General features: G+C 40.3%; 1 protein-coding gene and 1 long non-coding RNA gene across 5 annotated transcripts in view; one reads left to right on the forward strand and one right to left on the reverse strand.

Moving 5' to 3' along the window:
• Window positions 1-19187, reverse strand: part of PLPPR1 (phospholipid phosphatase related 1) — a 327145-nt gene that overhangs the window by 262680 nt on the left and 45278 nt on the right. For 2 of the 4 annotated variants that reach the window (XM_047830317.1, XM_047830311.1), the window contains exon 2: window positions 16764-16851. The exons of the other annotated variants lie outside the window; for them this stretch is intronic. The gene's annotated coding sequence lies outside the window, so the exon portion shown is untranslated. The remainder of the gene's footprint in view (window positions 1-16763; window positions 16852-19187) is intronic. 4 annotated transcript variants of the gene reach the window in all.
• On the forward strand, window positions 9204-11042 carry LOC125150409 (uncharacterized). The gene is made up of 2 exons (XR_007146340.1): window positions 9204-9379; window positions 10742-11042. It is a non-coding gene; the product is annotated as an uncharacterized LOC125150409 (long non-coding RNA).

Consider the following 19187-nt stretch of genomic DNA (forward strand, 5'->3'; position numbering starts at 1 on the left):
TTTGGTATTCTTAGTTTTATGTCTATATAAATACCTAATAAATAATTTGTTTGGGAATTCAAAACTGATTAATGCATTTAGCAGACAAAATGTCCAAATCTATGTTATTACTGAGTTTTTTTTCATTAAAATGTAATAACTATTTCCACTCAATAAAATTAAAATGGCATATTCATGAAAAAAAAGAAAAAGAGTATCAGAGCATCTGGCTGGCTCAGTTGAAAGAGCACATATTGCTTGATTTCGGGGTCATGAGTTGGAGTCCCACATTGGGTTTAGAGGTTACTTAAGTAAAAACTTAAAAAAAAAAAAAAAAGAATGTCAACTTTGGAGCCAACCCACAGGGTTTAAATCCTAGTTCTACCACTAAGCATTTATATGGCCTTGGAAGTCATTTGGCCTCTCTCTGCTTTATTTTCTCAATTGTAAATTGCTACTGTGATATTTGAATGAAGTAATGTATGCAACTTAGAATAATACCTGACACATGGTAAGCAATATACATATTTTCACTACAATTACTAATTTTCTTTTCTACTTCCCAAAGAAGAATGGAAATCCAGGTAAGTAAACATAAAGCCAAAATTTTCTAAGTTGCACAATATTACAATTTATTTAGTATTCCATAATTTATTCAGTATCCTGTCGATAAGCTATTCAGATATTTTTTCCATGTTTGAACTACTAAATGCTGCATTATTGGATATATATATGTCCTTAAAAACTCATGCCCTTATTTCCTCAGGATATCTTACCCAAAGGCAGAGCACTGAATGAAAAGGTATGTCCATTTTCAGTTTTGGAAATATTTGCCAATTAAGTGATGAAACCATTGTAGTAATTCACATAGCCATCAGCAGTGTACAAAGTGTCTATTTTCAGATATACATACATATATGTACACATACACACACCTGCCGCCACCAAATAAAAACAATATTTACATTTTTTTACCAATCCGATGGCTGCAAAATAGTATTTTGACCTTTTATTCGCTTTTCTCTATTAGTGAATTTGAATTTCCCTTAATATAGTTACTGGCCATTTGCATTTTACCTTTTAGGAGTTTCTTATTTGTACTCTTTGCTCATTTTATTATTGTCTATTTCTTATCATTTTGTAGTGTTCTTTGATAGTATTTTTATTAACCCACTATATGTCACATATACTGCTAGTATTTTCCTATCTTTCAAGTCTTCATCATCCATATACTAGTGAATAACCACTCTTTAGACAATAGTTCTGAGCCAAAATCTTTCCTGGCCTCTGAGGATTTGTGGCTATTGAAGTATGAGCATTCAATGCAAATGCATTAGGAGATGTGCATGTTTCCTATTATAAAATCAATGCTTCTAAGAATCTCCCTCAAGTGAGACAGCATCACATCAATCTTCATACTTTACCTTAAGAAAAATAAACCTTTTTCTGAAAAGGGATGTCTAGTTCATTCACTGACTCATTGTGAGCCCCATTTCTCCAGAACAGTTTTTCATCCCAAAGACTTGTGTTCTTCTCTCAGACTTTGTAAGAATATATGAGTCTCAGTATGAAGTTTACACTAAGGGCTCTAGGATCTCTGTGGTTTTCAATTAGCTCAGGGAAGGCCTAGTGCATCTTACCTCAAACATTCACTAGATCAAGTATCACGCCGTCTTATGTCTGTGTCTTTTGTCTTCCCAATGAAATGGTAAGCTCAGTTGTGATTTTTCACTTTGCTTTTCAGGAGCCCTGATGTTTTCTTGGACACAGAACAAGGCTATTTGGAATTTCTCCCTGTAAGTAATGATCTATTTATGGACCTGTTTCTCTGACACATTTCTCCTGACATAGTTCTCAAGACACAGAGAAAAAAAAGGAATGAAGTGGGGCCAAATGGCTCTTGAGCATGGCAAATGGGATAAAGGAGCAGATGATTCACTCAGTCAGTCAACTGGCAAAAACTAATCGAGCCTCTTCTATGGAACAGGCCGGGTGCCCACCTACCAATATGGTACAATTTGAGGAAAATCACAAGACTTACCTAGGCTAAAACACCTCTATCAGCAATAAAGATTCACTTCCTTAAAATATTAGTAATACTTAGACAAAATAAGCAGCCCCCCCCCCCCAAAAAATAAACACATGACAATAATCAAAATGGGCCAGAAGTAAAAGAAATGGAAGGGCTGCTCAAAGATGGGATACTGTTCAAAATAAACCATAGTCACAGATGTACTTGGAGGAAGAAATTACCTACAGCATGACCATTATAAACATGTATTTTTCAAGCACAAATACTAATGATGAGGAAATCACATGGCTCAGACCTGAAGATAAATTCAAGCTGGTTACAATCTACAGTGGGGGTTAAAAATGAAAGGAAAGAGAAACCAAAGTCAATGTAGTGGAGATTTCTTGGGCTGATGAAGGAAAGGAATGGTGTGTTCCTGATACAAACTACGGAATGGTGAGGAAGAGCAGGGATAAAAGACAAATATTCACCTACTGGCTAAAAGGCAACATGATTGACCCAGTGCTCAGATACATGCTTAATATTGTTTTTGTGATTTCACTTCTCAGAGTGGATGGGGTCATTAGGTAGACTACTATTCTGTAACCTATTCTCATCAACAATTATGTGGAATGAGGGAAACATCCTTAAAACAGGAACATGAGAGTTCATGATAGCCAGCCAGGAGTATTTCAAGGACTCCAGAGAATAAAGGAACAAAACCCCCCAATCTAAAGCTGTAGAAATGGTTAAAAGGATTAGATGTATGTATATGAGAGAAGGAGAGTCTCAAGAGTAAAAATATGGCTGAAAAACAACAACAACAACAACAACAAAATGATCAATGACTCTGCTGGGAAAGGAAAGGTAAGTTATCTAGAAAGACCAGTGTGACTACACAAGGCTGGATTTCAATAAGCTTCACTTTAAAGACTGTTTGCTAACATGGACACATAACCAAGATAAACACATTAAGATAATTGCAAGATTTGTAATAACAGTAACACAAAGAATAAACTAAAGGAACTAATGATTGAGGAAAAGTTAAAAGAGGAAAAAGGGGATTTTATTGGCATTGGTAAGAGTAAGAGACATGTTGAATCAGGGCAGATGATGGAAAAGAAAAATGTGAAACTTGGTAATTCTCCTGTTGCCCTGGGTGGGAGTATGGATTTCAAAGCTGTCTAAGGGAGGGGGTGGGAGTCATTCATTAGGAATTGGCAACAAGAGCCGTCTAAAATGGGCAAGAGAGAAAATAAAAAGAAATGCAAGGGAAAGGTAGCTCAGAGAAAAGGGGCAGGAGCCTGGGAAAATGTCACAACAAAAACTATCTTGGGGAAGTCCATATGGAGCAACTGATACAGTGAAATTTGTGTTCAACAGGCCCTCATTGTACTGCGCTTATAAACACAAACATGCCTAAGAATGTATATGTATATTCTCCACTGCAGGAGAAAACCAGCGTTGGTTAGTTGATATGAATTTCTAAATTTCTTTATTTTTAACATGCCTATATCTGAAGGGTGTTGCTGATATTTTGTACAAGAGTAAGGAAAGGAGAAATCAATTGACATTTATTGGGAATGAGCAACACGCTGGGAAGTTTACACACAGCTTAAATACTCCTTACAATAATCATATGAGGTACGTGTTATTAGTCCATTTTTAGATAAGGAAATTGAAGGCTGGACAGGTTAAATATATTGCCTATGTCAAAGCCAGTAAAGCAGAACTGAAAATCATCTGTTGGACTCTAGAGCCCACACTTATCTCATTATTCTATACTGTCTCCGGGGCAGGTCAAGGATATCATAAAACTCTTCAAACCTCAGGTGGCATAATTGCTTACCATGTACACAGCTTTAGGTCAAGCATCTTATCTGACCCTTGCTAAAATAAGCTTCTTAAGAGCAATCATTTGGAATCTCTAACCCAGAACATTTTTAGCTCACCCTCTCCCTACCCATTGCCCAACCAAGTTGTTCCATTAGACATCAAAAGTTCAGGGTAATCCCATTCATCCTTGACTCTTTGGGTTCACTTACTTATCCACTCTTCTATTTATTCATCCATTTAACAAATATTTACCGCATACTCAAATATTCTAATAATCAAAGAAAAGGAATGTGTCCAGTTTCAACTTTAGCTTGTCATTAAAACCTCAATCCATCTATCCAGGTCTTGCCTATTCATCCAGTTGAATTTTCCCAGTGATTTTCATCAAAAGAGTTTTGGTTTCTCCAACTCTACAGAGGTAAAGGGCATGAGACCCTTATTTGTTATTGAGTTTAATGCCTTCAGACCTCACAGCCCTATATGGGAAGACTTCTCCTTCTATTTTAGGTTCATCTGAAATAGCTGACCCCTTCTGGATCAGCTCAGGTTCCTCCTTCCTTCCCTCCTCCCTTTGTCCTCTCTATTTTCCTCTTCTGCAAGCAGCCCCCTTCTCCACTCACCTACAGTTTTATTTTTTTAAGTTTATTTATTTGACGGAGAGAGAGTGTGTGTGTGTTCATGAGTTGGGGAGTGGCAGAGAGAGAGAGAGAGAGAGAGAGAGAGAGAGAGAGAGAGAGAGTCCCAGGCAGGCTCCTCGCTGTCCCAAGCAGGCTCTGTGCTGATGCGGGGCTCCATCTCACAAACTGTGAGATCATGACTTGAGTCGAAATCAAGAGTTGGCTGGCTGCTTAACCAACCAAGCCACCCAGGTGACCTGTCACTTATAGTTTTAAAAACAAGGCTGAAAATCTTCTCACCCCTTTTAAGTAACCTCAGACACACTTCATATTAAAACAGGAACATAGTAAGCAAAAAACTTAATAGCTTTAGGTAAGTAATAAATGATCCCCTGTATGAATGCCAAACATATACTCTGTTTACCACAGAACACTTCCAAGTCATATCAAAGAGAAACACATCTGGCCTAGGGTGATTTATATCCTCATCCAGCACGTATGTTTCCATCTGATTCACACTACATGCTTTGGTTTTCAAATGCCAAATGAACAGTAAAAAATTGAGTCCTGAATTCCTGGAAGAGTTACATTTTCTCCCTTCATTCTCTATAAAATGATGGTGCTGAATTAGTTAACAGTGTATTAGTAAATGAGCACTTTTGCAGAATTTTAGTTTACCCTCTCATATATTATCCCCAAACAATTCTTTATGAGTTACCCTTGTCTTCATTTTATAAATGAAGCAATGAAATCTAGAGAGGTTGAGAAAACTCTCAGGTCACATAGTGAGTAAGAGATGTATCAAGGCTCAAACTCAGATTTTTTTTTTAGAGAGAGAGAGAGCATGAGTGCACATGTTTAGGGAGGGGCAGAGGGAGAGGGAGAAGGAGGGGGGGGAGAGAGAGAGAGAGAGAGAGAGAGAAAGAGAGAGAGTCTTAAGCAGGCTCCACACTCAGCTCAGAGCCCACAACCATGTGATCATGACACAAGTCAAGAGCCAAAATCAAGAGTCAGATACTCAACTGACTGAGCCACCCAAGCACCCCAAACTCAGATCTTTTGATTGAAATCTCATACTTCCCAGTATATTCCACCATTTACAAATAATCTTTATGTTCTCTTTCAGGGACTGAGATGGGTATGGGCTGTGAAGTTGTCTGGGGGAGAGGGTGGGAGACATGCATTAAAGATTAGCAGCAAGAGCTGTCTAAAATGGGCAAGAGCATAGATGAAGACAAATGCAAGGAACAGGTAGCTCTGTAGAAAAGAGGCTGAAGACTGGGAAATGTCAGACAAGAAACTATGCTGGGTGAAGTCCATATGGAACAATTGTTAAGGTGAATGCTGTGCTTCATCTCCTATAATAATGGAACCATTTTCTTTTTAATTCACATTTTAACAATATTTAAATCATGTTCATTTATAAAATATCACCCAGAAAAAATAAATAAATAATAAAATATCACCCAGGCAATTCTAATTCAATAGAATTTCCTTTCGATCACTTAAGTTATAGCCATTCCCTAAACTCAAATCAAGAAATAAATCAAAATTACTTTTTTTTTAAATTTTTTTTTTTCAACGTTGATTTATTTTTGGGACAGAGAGAGACAGAGCATGAATGGGAGAGGGGCAGAGAGAGGGAGACACAGAATCGGAAACAGGCTCCAGGCTCCGAGCCATCAGCCCAGAGCCCGCCCAGAGCCTGACGTGGGGCTCGAACTCACGGACCGCGAGATCGTGACCTGGCTGAAGTCGGACGCTTAACCGACTGCGCCACCCAGGCGCCCCTCAAAATTACTTTTGAAGAAAAAGAAAAGTTGTCAAGTTTCTTTCTGTGGTTCTATATGTTCAAAAGCATGTTTACTTGGAAGCTGAACCTACCGTAGAGGTAACTTACCATTCGTTTTAGGAAAAAGTTGGGGGGATCTAGCACCTGGAAGGGGAAAATGAGGGAAAGTCTTGGTGGGTAGAGATTTCTCTTTGCTACTAAAAAGCCAGAAAAAAATCTTGATGTAAAGTATCCTTGGGATGGCCCCTACAGACTTTCTGGAGGAACAAGAGAAAAAAGAAACCCTAATTTCATGAATTGTTCCCTTGAATCCACTAGCAACAAAGAATCTTGAATTTGAGGAAAAGGTAGAAGAACAAGAATTTATAGCAAAAGTGAGAGCTGGGAGGAGGAGAGGAGAAAGAGTCCCTCTTTGATGAAGAGTCACCCTTTGGTGAAAGACAATGGGGCATTCTATCTGCCAGATGCCTTACTAGAAAAGGCACTAGTGACCTGATAAATTCTGACTTATTCTCTAGTGACTTTACCCATCTTGTAACACCAGGCAATCAATTCACCTCGTTCTGAATGTTTAGATTCCTCTTCTTTCAGTTCTTTTCCTATAAATTCTATTTTCTCCATGTATAAAGATAAAGCTTAGTTTTTTCATCTTTTGCTTCCAAATTGGCTTTTCCTTATGACTCTTACAAAGACTGATCTCTTATAAAAAGGACTATTTTTGCTATAGAATAGCATACTCTCTTTTAACATAGCTCAACTCCAAAAATTTTACATTTCCCTTTGAGTAGTTTTGGTAAGCTTCTATGTAGTTGGTGTTCAAGGGAGTGAAAACTTACACTTAAAGCAAAAGACCACAAAAAAAAAAAAAATGTAATCATGGATCTCCAAGGAAATTCACAGGAATCAAGACCTGGGTTCATGTGTTCAGGCAATGCTGCCACACATTGAACAGCTTCTCCAGGAGAAACTCTGGGACAACTTCAGGGCAGTCCAGTCCTTCACAGAGCTGCCTTGGTCACTGTATCCCTGATCACACAAATACAACAAACCACACAGAACACCTGTCAACATTTTACCCTGAGCCAAATATAGTAACCAGGTGTAAACTCATATTTAAAGATCCCATGATAGCTAGATTTCCTATATAAATATACATTTCTCCCATAGTGGGTGATACACAAAAGAAGTGTTTTAGGTTTTCCAAAGGTATTTTCCTTATGGGTTCTTAATCTGTGAATCTGTGACTAATTTGCTCATTTCATTGGAGCACTATATAAATAAGTCTTTATAAAATGAAATTTGGCTTTTTTGCTCACTATTTAATTTTATCTTCTTCATATGAGTTGCGCCCCTAAATCTGGCCATCTGGCCCCATATAGCTAGAGAAGAGGCCAAATGTGGCTCAATCTGGAAGAATGTTTTAAAGTTTCAAGTTGTCCACTGTAAAATGGACTCTTCTGCAGAAGTAAGTTTGCTGGTATGTGTCCTACCCAGCAGCACCCCATGTGTCTGAGAGTCGCTTAACTGAGACACCTCTGCCTCATTTAGAGCAATCCTCAGTGACCACCACCACCCCACCTCAGGTCTTGTTACCAACATGCATTCCCAGATCTGCCCAGCAGATCTCCGGAGCTATCTCACATTTTTAGATTTTTTTGTCTCATCTTCTGCCTTTTGGATTTAGTGATTTCCACAGGTTTCCTAGATCCACTCTCAAGATGCCAATTATTCTTTACATTTTAATTAACTCATTTATTCAATAAATTTCAATTAAAGTTATAGAGTGTGACAGGCACTCTTCTAGGCCTTGGGGATGTAAAAAGGGAAAAGACATATAGATTCTATCATCTTGCTTACATTTTAGTAAAAGGAGGCAGATCACAAAGCAGACTAAAGACTTAAAGATGGACCAGGGAGGTCCTATATGATGAAGACAGGATGTATAAAGTGGTAAGGGTGAGAGATGTAGATTTTTGCAAAGCAGGCACTCTAGACTGAGCTAACAGCAAGTACAAAATCCTGAGGTAAAAGTATGTTTGAGTTTTTTAATGCACATCAAGGTTACTTTCTCTGCACCAGCTCTCTGAATCCTGGCCAACACAGACTCAGATCCAATCAGCCTTAATCTTGAGTACATCCATTATGGTCACTCTCAAGGAGAAGGAATGCTGAAAGGGAGAGGCCAGGTAGCTTTTTGTCATGTGGTGTGAAAGGGGAGACCCCAGCACCGAGTGAGTGACTGGGATTCTATATACATGTCTATATCTAGGTAACCTAGCAGTAAACGAGGGAAAATGAGACTTATAGTATGTATTTAACCAGTAGTGTTTAATAATGTTATCTTCATATTTGAGAAAGGCATACATTTTCATCAATTCCCAAGCATTTCTATCAAAGTAGAAAGACGCAGAGAACGAGGGCTGAGATTTATTCTTTAAAGCAGAGCTTTGATGTATTGATCAAACCCTTCTATTTTCCCACCCCTTGCTATGCTTCTGAATTCCATGGTTCTTGGGTCAGGAGTGACTGAAGGTGATATTCTGATGAAGACCTAACAAAGTTTAGGGGTTATCTAATGATGTATATTTTCAGCTTCTTGGTTTAAGTCTTAATTTCCAAACAAACAAACAAACAAACAAACAAACAAACAAACGGAGGTTAAAGTGTTGTGGAAGAAAATGGGACAACCCAGGATTTTAAAGCTTGATATCCAGGTGGTTCTGAGGACTATTCAATCATGTATGTGTAATAAATAATGAATAATAGTAGCTACAATGTCCTTAGCCCTTATTATGTTCTAAACTCTATGTTAGTGGCAAGTAATTTATTTATTCCTTACAAAATCTCTTCCAGGGTGGCAAGGTGCTTTTATTGCCTCCATCTCACAGAGGAGAGACCTGAGTCTTTGAAGGACAAAGGGAGGGGCCTGACATCACAATGCCAGTGAATGGCAGAGCTGGGACTGGAACCCAGCTCCCTCTGTCTGCACAACCCAAGCTATTGGCCCACCACAGGAGCCTGCCTCCATAGCAATGAAAAATAATTGGAGTATTTAAGAATCAGAGTTTTACTGATGCTCCCATTATGAAGAAAAAATCATCACTTACTATAAGGAAGAGTTCCTGCCTTGATTGAAGTTGGCAGGTAAAATTTACTTATTTTGGAACTCATTCGTTAAGGTTCAAGATGGCAAGAAATGAAACTGAAAAATTAATCTCTGCTAAAATGTTTATAGAAGAATACCCTCCCTAGGAACATGGTACCATCTCACCTCAATGTTAGGGTCAGATGTTGCCTAACTTCAAAGTGTTAGTAAAGTGGGAGAATATCAGGCCAGGGAGGAGAAGGTAGAGTTTGAGCAGTGGTTACATGGGCAGAGGGGAGTGAGGATGGGGATACAGTCTCAGCAGCAGCTTGTAGGTGAGAACATTTACATAAAGCATGAGGCACAATTTGCTAGGGATTCATTGCTCAAGCTAGTGTTTTTGAAGTGAGTTCCCTTGTTCCCTCTTCCAGATGTGAGGGTTGTTTTGCAGTCAGGTATAATGGAAGCAGCACTGCCTTTCTAGGCTAGAAACCAGCCTGTCATGCCAGCCTCTCCAATCGCTGTGGGACCCTGGAGAAGTCGGTGAACCTCAACAGACCCTTTTCTCATCTAAAAATAAAAATAAGACAATTGGAGTAGACTATCCCTTCCAGCAATTGTGTGAATCAAGGAGAATTTACAGCTGTTGCCATTCATTAAGTTCAAATTAAGTCACCTCATTATTTTATCTCTTGCTAGATAGAAGGAAAGCTCATGGTAGAGTAGGTGGCTCCTAGAAGGAGCTAAGAAAATATCTGCTCACTGACTGTATCTACAAAATACACATGCAGACAAATGGCCAAAGAACCCTAGGCTATGTCAGAGGAGCTCTATTTTAGGATGGAAAGTGGCACTCATCCTTCTCGTACAACAGTACTATTTACCAGATGCTTACTAACCTAAAATTTGCTTTTGTTTAGAATCATGACTAAAATTAAATGGCAAAATAGTATGTAAAGTATAATCTCACCTTTAAAAAAATGAGAAAAAAAGAACAACATATGTAAATGTTAATGGACCAAAAATGTTGGGGGCTCATACACGAAACAATTGACAGTGTTTTTCTGGAAAAGAGATTGGAGTAGAAATAAGACTGATGTTTACTTTCCATGCCATGCACTTCATTACATCTGCATTTTGTATAACATTATAGTACGTATATAATTGTTTACGTTTTAGATTTCTAAAATACTCTAATTGTTCCAAACTAATCTGGCCAGGAACTGCTTGTGTCACATTTTACATGTCAGCCTATGTTAAAAACTAAACCCAAAAGATTTTCTCAAACCTAGAGATGCTGCCTTGCTTTTCACACTGCAGGAAAACACACACACACACACACACACACACACACACAGAATGTTTTTTTCCAGTTAACACAAGTGTGAATGAAAAGGTCTTACTTTTTTTTTTTCTTTCAGTTCCTGTGACCCCAGGAGAGAAGGCTGTGGGCTGATCATTAGAGCATTTTAGTGTGTGGGTTTGCCTGGAAGCAATAGCCAGCAAAGGCTGGAAGATGGGAATAACGATAAAGCATGCTCAGCTTGTAGAGCTCTGAGCTGAACAGCATTACTCTCGGCCAGATTTCATTTCTTGTTAATTATATCCGATTCCACTTGAGTATGGATTTCATTGAATTTAAAATGTTGGGAGTGGGGGTCACTGCTCCATGCCATTCATCAGAAACATCAATAAAAAGAGCACCCCAGAAACCCTTGACCATCAGCTGTGCAAATGCATTACCCCTCATTGTGACGGATTTGCGCCAGTAATTATGATCGCCTTTTCTTCAGTCTGTGTCTGTGAGCATTTCTAGAACACTTGATGCCATAATGCCCAAAGAAAAAGCCCCTTCTGACATAATGGAGGCAATATGAAATATGTGTTTTCACGTCATGTAAAAATTTATGACATTCACACAAAGAGGGGAATTTATTTCCTGTGCATATGCATCTCTGCTTTCTGTTGCTATTGATGAATGGAAAAAGATAAATGTACCATAGACGGAGGAAATAACGGCAGGGAGGGGCTGACTGCTGACTTCTATCCAGTGAATCCAGACAAGCTGCCAAAGGCCTGTGCCCAGAGGCCCTGATGATGGCGGAAGGGGGTGGGGTGATCTCTCACCCCAAGTCTTTGAGAATCAGAAGGATGAAGTGAATGAGCACAGGCCTTGAACTCAGACCTATGTTTGGATCCAGCTATTGCTTTGAAACCTTAGGAAAGCTAACTGGCCTTTGCTCAGCTGTCAAATGAGATACTAATATCTAGTCCTGCATGAAGAAACTAATGAAATAATATATGTAAAGCCTCTTCTATACTCCATGGTAGTGCCTTGCATGGTACTTAGTAGATATCTCCTCAAAATTTCCTCCCTTTAATTCTTTTTCTCATCTCTATTAATAGTCCTTTTCCTTCCTTTCCTAATTTTTTGGCAGAAATGGCCAAGGGGTTTTTTTTGTTTTGTTTTTTGTTTTTAACCTTCTGACCTCAAATCTTCAAAACAGGCCAGCAGTACCATAAGCCAAAACCATCCAAGCTAATGGGTAGAATAATTTTCTTTTTTCCAACTTCGGTCTTTGAAAAATTCAAAAATATAGACATATATTAACAACAACATAAACTTATAAATGAAGATAATCTTTACATTGTCCTTAGCCCTGAGATAGACAGATGATAGGTAGATAGAGCTTTTATTCAAACTTCATTTTTTCCTTTTGGCCAAGCTTTATACTGTGAATGTAATGCTTACTAATTAGCAGATCAGCCAGGTCATAAAATGTTTATTAACAGCTCCCACCACCATGTTGAGTGGTGTTTCCTTTGATATTTTCAATTAGGGCCCATGCCATACAAAGTGTAACTGCATTCTTACACTAGTGTTGGAAGGCTATAAAATATTCTGTCTCTTACTTTGTGGAAGGGCAGAGCTGAAACCAGGGTGAGGCCAGTAGGGCACTTGCATTGAGGACAAAATTGAGAGGGGAGCCAAAAAATTCAGTAACGAAGATAAACAATATTTTAATGCAATTAAAAAAAAACATATGGGGTGCCTGGGTGGCTCAGTCGGTTGAGCGTCCAACTTTGGCTCAGGTCATGATCTCATGGTTTGAGCCCCACGTCAGGATCTGTGCTGACATCTCAGAGTCTGGAGCCTGCTTCGGATTCTGTGTCTCCCTCTCTCTCTTCCCTCCCCCACACTTGCAGTCTGTCTCTCTCTAAAAAATAAATAAACACTAATAAAAGTTTTTAATTGCAATATATGCAAAAAAATCCATGATGAACAAAACATCAACATTTTAAACAAAGATAGGAATAAACCATGCACTTGCATAACCCTGTCCCCCTCAGCTCACCCTAATCCAGGCCCTGGGTAGGCCCTGTATCTGAAATCAGTAACTCGCGTTCTGGTCCCAGTCCTCACATTACTTAGCTACATGGCCTCAGATGAGTCACTGAACCTCTCTGGTTCTCAGTTTCCTCATCTTGTTTCACTTGGAAGTCTGATTAGAAACCTTCCAGCAATGCTGTGAACTTGCAAATTCTATGGTTTTCTATAACATGAAGCTTCATTATTGGAGCATCAGCAATGACTCACAAGGACAAGATTCATTCACTGCGCCAGCCATCCAATCCAAAATGTTTACTGAGCAATTACTATGTAACAAGTGCTATGTTAGGTGATAAAAATACAAAGTTAAGGGCTACAGAAACACATGGAAAGGGAAGCCAACCCTAGTGCTAAAAGGCCAGGACCACCTTCCCTAGGAAGAGATTCTGTCCTAAAGGACTAAAGGAGTTAGGCAGGGAAGGCAAGGATGGAGTTGCAGAAAAGGAGAACAACACGGCCAAAGACCTGAAGGTAACAAAGAAAAATGTGGCTGGAGAACCATAAGTGTAGTTTGGGTGGTATTTAGTATAAATGGGGTGGATGAAACAAACAAAAACCAGTCTTTGATTACAGACCAGTAATGAAAGTACAAGCCAGTACAGGAGAGTGTAAGAATATAATGGAGGGTGTAAGGCAAAGAGTGCTGGGTTATGGTCAGACCCGGGTTCCAGGCACTGCTCTGTTGCAAATTAGCTAGATGGCAGGGCTTCCATTTTCACTGGGATGCTGTTTTAGAACACACCACAAACTTTTCCATAAAGAAGGGAGGCTTTTAATTCCCAAGGATTATTGGAAATCTCACATCTGAGATATTTAGAGTTTACACCCTCAGTACCAAAGAGGTGCTATAATTAATATACGTAGTCACTTCCTTGCAAACAATTTGCTAAACAGCTACGTAGCTGTTGTGTGATGCCTGTGAGCCTGAAGAAGGCTGGGATCAGCCTGAGGCAAACAAACTTTCATCTTTCCCAGACAGGCACGAGAACGAGGCAAGTAGGCAAATGTGCTGGGCAGACACCCCCAGCACGCAGCTACTCCACCTAGGCTTATGACAGGTGGAGCTGCTCTGCTGTTGCCAAATTTGTGTCTGCTGATTTAATTCCGGCACTTAGGAAGACAGGATTAGAGCCAACTACTTTATAACCTAACCCAAATAATTTTTTTTTGTAATGAGCGCCAAAGCACACCATCGCTAATAACGTCAAAGCTTTATGTTTGTAACCTCACTGTAGTCACACACAATACCTACTATATGTTGAGCACTTACTCTATGCCTGGCTTTACAAATACTAACTAATTCCCGCAATTCTATGTGATGGGTCAAGATGGTTATAGACACCTTACAGACAAGCGTAATTTGAAGCACCAAGAAGTAAACTATGTGCCCAAAGTCACACAGTTGAGGGGCTGAGCCAAAATTCAAAACAGCCTGTCTGACTCCAGAGTCTGTGCTCTCAGCCACCTTGCTACCTAAACAAGTTCATCATCCTGTGCGGCCAAGTGACACCCTTAGAGTACGACACTCAAGGATCTGGATTCTCTGGGCTGTAGCAAGTACCTCAGTCATTTAGTTATGGGGAAGGAGAGCACACTCTACATCCCTCCTCAAATCCATCCTCTTATGTTCTTAGACAGAGGCGTCCTTCCTTCTCCTCTCTCTTGCTCTCATTTCCCACACCTTTTGTTCTCATTGGACACCAACTCCCCTCGCCAGCTCCCCCTCGATAAAAACTGCATTTGAGGTTCACTGCTCCTTCTCCCTTTGGCCCCATAATTCTTCCCCCACCAGACTTCATAAATGACTGATAGGTTCGTCTTGCCCGGATCTTCTTACCTCCCGTTCCCCACTCAAGCCCAGAAATATGGCTTCTGAGCACACTGCTGTACTAACACTGCTTTCCTAATGGTCACAGTGAACCCCTTTTCACTGTCTTTTTTCAGTTCCCTACTTTCAATCTTTTCAACGTCTCTGCACTTAAAATCATCCTGGTAATTTACATACTTGATGAGGAGAGACACTGTAGGATTATTAAAATTTAGGGCACCTGGGTGGCTCAGTCGTAAAGCATCTGACTTTGGCTCAGGTCATGATCTCACAGTTTGTGAGTTTGAGTCCTACATCGGGTGAGCTCGAGCCCTGCTTCAGGTGAACGTGAACCCCGTTTTGGGTAAAACACGAGCCCTGCTTCAGATGAGCCCCACTTCCCTCTCTCTCTCCCTCTCTCTCTCTCTCTCTCTCCCCCTCACTCACTTGTGCCCTCTCTCTCTCTCTTTCAAAAGAAAAAAATTAGACCTGATTCTGCCACTTACTAGCTTGGTAACTTTGGACAAGCTACAGAACTGTCTATGGTACTTGTTGCTCTCCTGCATCCCTAAATTTTGCTAAATGCGGAGACTTACTCTGGCTCTATGATCTCCTGCTCTCTCCATCCTCCCTTCATAAAAATAATAGCTGGGAGGCCAGGGTGACTCTGTTGGTTGCACATCTGACTCTTGATTTCGGCTCAGGCCAGGATCCCAGGGTTGTGGGATCGGTCCTCGCATTGGGCTCTGCGCTGAGGATGGAGCATGCCTGAAATTCTCTCTCTCTCTCTCCCTCTGCCCCTCTCCCCCACTCATGCTCTCTCTCTCTCAAATAAAATAAAATAATAAAAAACAAATAAAAACAGCAGTTGGCATTTACTGTGAAATCACTACACCCTGGGATCTGTACTATGTGCTTTCCAGGATGTTCCAGTGCCACCCCAAAATCAATTTCCACAACGTGGCATTACGCCTTTCACTTTTCTGAGCTAACCTCTCTCCCCATTCTTCTGCCACCACCCACCCAAAGGTCAAACAAAAATGCTATCTTTGATACTCCTTCTCTTTCACCTCCTACAGTCAACTGAAAACAAATTGTCACGTTTTTATCTGTTCTGATATCTCTTATTGGGATTTTAAGATTGGCGCTCAATATGCTTGGGTTAGGTTCAGTAAGGGACCCATTTCCTAGGGCTGCATGGTTAGAACATGGGTTGTCTGGCCCTCCTCCCAGGATGCCAAGATGCTATGAGCTCTTTAAATGAGACCCTGTGCCTTACAAACTCCCTAGCTCCAGACTATCTGAAAAGTTTGAGCAAACCACATGAAGTCAGGAAATTCTGACAAGGGGGAAGGAAAGGGGAATTCACATTCACCGCCAGCCTACTATGAATCAGGAACTATGCTAAGTGCCATTGCTTCCAAGATGGGCTGATGCTATACTATCTTAAACATAAAAAGTGTGATGTCACAATGCTGCTTTTTATTGGCACTTCATAGGAAAGTTCTTTAGAGAGGTAGTCTCCTTGGATCATTTTGTCACTGACCTCCCAAAGGATGATCACCCTGGGGAAATGGAAGTCATGATTTAGCTTCTACTATTCTAATGCAAAAAAAAAAAAAAAAAAAAAAATCACCTCATGACCGGCTTTCTCATTCACTGATTTAGTCTTTCATTCAACAAATATTTAATGACCCCTACTCTGTACCAAGACTGTGATGAATGCTGGAGATGCAGCTGTGAATACCTTTCCCTCAAAATACAGGAAGGAGAGCCACACAAGTGAGTGCTGGGGAAGTGAAGGGGAGCATGGGTGCACGCGGCAGGAGGCTCTTCCTCAGATGAGCAGGATTTACTTTTTTCACTTGTTTCCCAGACAGCATCTCCTCCTCTCCACCCCCATTGCCACCATCCTCATCATTTCCACAATACGCTCCCTGCCTCCAGTCTCACCGCCTCCAATCCATCCTCCACATTGTGGTCACAAGCATCTTTCTCACTAGTAAATCTGATCATGTCTCAAACTTTCTTTCGAACTCTCTCCTAGCCTTTTGGATAAAACTGAAGCTCTTTGGCTTGGGATATTTCTATTCACACTTGATGTCTGGCCTGCTGGTTGGCCACTCCATGGAGCCAAGAACCCACTTCTCTTGCTGCAGCCACACAGAACTACTTCCAGTTCTCACATAGTTTTCTCGGCCTGGAAAGCCCTTCTTTTCTCCTTGTCCTTCGAGACTCGGCTCACCTCAACCTCCCAAAGAAACCTTCTTGATCTTCTCAGCCTCCTTAGGTGGATGCCCTCCTTTTGTGCTTTCATAGCATCCTGGGCATATCTGTATCCAAACACAGAATTAGTTGTCAATTAATGTCACCCAGCTGCTGTTCATCTCTGTATTCATACTCCAGCACCCTGTGCTCTAGCCACATGGGATGGTTTACAGTTACCCTAACTCATCAGGCACTTTCACACATTTCCTCTGCCTGGAATGTCCTTCCTATCCTTTCCTACCCGGTAGAAGACCATTCATTTTCAAAAATATCTCAAGTCACCCAGGGGAAAAAACAAACAAACAAACACTGTACTACTGGTACTCTATTTACCCTATAATTATAACAGTTAAACAGACTGCACCATAGTTAGCTAATTACCTATTTCCCCTGCCTTGAAAGCTGGGACTATTTTTTACTTCCTTGTAGTCTTTTTTGCCCCCAGCCTCCAGTACATAAGAAGTGCTGATGTGTATTTTCTAAATGTTGAGAAAATCCAGGAGGGAGGATAGAGTATACAGCATACATGTTAAGAGCTCACTGTGTAGTAGTATAGAGGTATCTTACTCCCTCATTATTTCATGTGTGTTAATCTTAACAACTAGATCATAAACCTTTGAGGCCCAGAACTATGTTATATATTTTTATATGACTTCCAATGCTAAATATGGGATAGGTGGTCAATAAATGCTTGTAAATAGAATCTGCATATAATCAAAATGAACTGAGATTGCAGATGTAGGAAGAGGAAATATATCATAAAGAGAGAAAATAGAACCCCAGTAAAAAAGCAAAAAAAAAATTTTTTTTTAATCTTTCCTTGCCAAGTTTTGCAAAGAAAATGATGAGAATGTTCACCGTGAAATAAAAAGGACATATGCTGATAATTACATTTAAACCCCTTCATGCCAATATCAACTTGAAAATATTTCTGGAGAGGTCTTTTCTTCACTAGTTGTTTTAGGAAATAAAAAAAAGCTTTCAGATTTTTATCTCACTAAATGCTTTTTAAAAATCATAAAAGCTGTATGGAAGTGTTGAATCACTATATTGTACACCCTAAATTAATATTACACTGTATGTTAACTGACTGGAATTTGAATAAAAACTTTTTTAAAAAATCGTAAAAGCAAAACTTCTTTTAAATTTTTTTTTAACGTTTATTTATTTTTGAGACAGAGAGAGACAGAGCATGAACGGGGGAGGGTCAGAGAGAGGGAGACACAGAATCTGAAACAGGCTCCAGGCTCTGAGCCATCTGCACAGAGCCCGATGCGGGGCTCGAACTCACGGTCCGTGAGATCATGACCTGAGCCCTGAGCCGTAGTCGGCGGCTCAACCGACTGAGCCACCCAGGCGCCCCAAAGCAAAACTGTTTTAATAATATGTATGCATCCCTTTCCCAATCCCCGCTTTTTTTTTTTTTTTTTTTTTTTGCTTTCTCAAAAACTTCTTCACCTTTGGCTATGTTGACTTGTGAGTCAAAATCTCTTTTATCTGTGAATTTGCTCAATTAGTTTCATGTATATTATGCTCTCTTCCACTTCAAAGAAGCTACAAAATGTTAAAAATAAAAATTTAAAAAGGTCCCCAGAACAGCAGAGACATGGCCTCCACCAGAACTCTCTGACAACTCATAGTCTCAAGTTCTGGATCTGAGCTTCTAGTGTTTTCTTCTGTCAGCATCAGCTTGGCTTCCAGGTTCCCCACACTCTCCTCTTCCAAGGCTTTTGGAGTACAGAGGAATAAAAACTATACCTGTCCACACATCCCACCTCCCAGATAGAAACAAAAGGTCAAGATGGAGAAACTTTCACACATGGCACTCTCTAGACTCAAAGACCTAATTTGTGATTGTGCTAAAGGTCAGCGCAGGAATAACCAAGTCTTTTTTACTCCAGATGTGACATTCCAGAGATCTCCATATTAGAGTCCCATCCATGAGGGGGCGGGGGGGAGCCACCATCCATAGAAGTAGAAAGGGTATATGAATTCAGTGAAGCCGGCAGAGTACCTTGCCTCACACTGGACCTCTTCCTGCCTTAATTAGCTTCTAGTCACTCCTCTCCTAAATAGCCATCGTCTGTCCCTCTTCCAGTCCCCTTTGTCCCAGTCCTGGACTCCTCAAACGCTGACTCAGTCTCTGCTGTTTCAAAGGGCCATTAGATTTGAGGCGATTCCCAGGTGCCTGCCCGCGCTCTGCGCTCTGAGGCCCCGCCCCAACCGGGCTGGCATTTTTAGGAAATCCTTTTTCTGAGGACCTCTTCCCCGGGACCTAAGAGATACTCAGAACGGTGTCTTTCCACCAGCCAGATTACCAGGCTGCAAAGAATCTCTCCCACGAAAGAGGTTAAAAGGGAAAACGATAGCCCCACAAAGAAAAATAACCCAGAATCCTCCA

Source organism: Prionailurus viverrinus, chromosome D4, assembly GCF_022837055.1.
Source record: "Prionailurus viverrinus isolate Anna chromosome D4, UM_Priviv_1.0, whole genome shotgun sequence".
Classification (NCBI taxonomy): domain Eukaryota; kingdom Metazoa; phylum Chordata; class Mammalia; order Carnivora; family Felidae; genus Prionailurus; species Prionailurus viverrinus.